Here is a 1,408-nt window from a genome sequence, read left to right as displayed (position 1 = left end):
TAAATTCTAAAAAATTTATCTAATTTTTGTATTCAATATGAAGAAAACGGCCGCTTATTAATTTTTCTATGCTGCAGGAGTGTGTATCACAAAAAGATAAGAGAGAATATGTGATTTACCCTGCTGTAGATCTAAAAATCGGTACTTAGAAATTTTTTACATTATTTAACTTTTTTAATAAAAGGTCACAAATTAAATGGTTTGATTTATATTTTTAAAAATTAACAAATATTAAAATCGAACACTCTTATTTTTATTTTCAAAAATAAAAAATTAAAATTAAAATTAAACCATCTAATTTGTAAATTGTTTTCTTTTTCAAAAAAATTGAATGATCTTATTTAATTAATATCAATTTTAAAAAAAAATCTATATAAAAAAAAACACACTCAAATTTTCAATAACAAAGTAGTACATACATTTAGATCCATATAAAAAAAAATGAGCCCAGAGAAAGATAGGATAGGGGGGACAGTGATATTAAAGAGAGGTGGGCAGGCCTGGGCTGCCTGGTTGGCAGGGAATCACATGGACATTGCCATTTCCCATCACATGTCTTTGTATTTCTCTCTTCTCTCTTTCTTCTCTCTCTTCTCTCTTTTCCTTTTCACACCCCTCTGGGGATTGGGATTGCAATTCCACCAATTTCCATTACATTCCACACTTACACCACTTTGCGCGTGCCTCACAACTCCCCTTCCTTCATTCGCCAATTAAAATGATTTCTGATACACTTGAAATGTTTTCTATTTGATATGAACTATATCAAACTACTATTAACTTTGGAGTTATTCGAATTTTAGCATAGACAGCACGGGATATAATAATGGATTTTTTTCCTCTTAAATTTTTGTGCCAACAGAAAAGTGTGCTTAATTAGAAGGTCAACACCTACACTTCATATTCTAATTTAACGCTGTAACATTTGAATTTGTTGATTAATATATTGGAAAATATTCTGAAAAGGTTAAACCAGTTGGTTATCAGACACCTGTATCATTCAGAGTTTTCGTTTCTACGGAATCAATTATTTATAGAGATATAATAATTCTTTACTTGACCAACGAACTAACTATATTCCACATTTGGTAGATTACATTGAAATGAGCTACCAATTAGTGAAATAATGTACTATAAACATATACTACCCTAATTTATAAATTATAATATTCATTAATATCAGGTTATATATATTCCCCAAATGCTATATTACACATACATGTTATATATTATCGGATAACTTACAGGTATAAAATAAATTCACCTCAAAATTACACTATACTAAATTATAATACATGTATATATTGTTTATGCTATTTTACATGTAAATCTAATCAAATTGATTTAATTAACTGTGTATATATGTAATACAGTAATAAATCAAATTAAATTAATTTGATTACAATTA

Source organism: Arachis ipaensis, chromosome B10, assembly GCF_000816755.2.
Source record: "Arachis ipaensis cultivar K30076 chromosome B10, Araip1.1, whole genome shotgun sequence".
NCBI classification, from domain to species: domain Eukaryota; kingdom Viridiplantae; phylum Streptophyta; class Magnoliopsida; order Fabales; family Fabaceae; genus Arachis; species Arachis ipaensis.
This window is presented reverse-complemented; position numbering follows the sequence as displayed.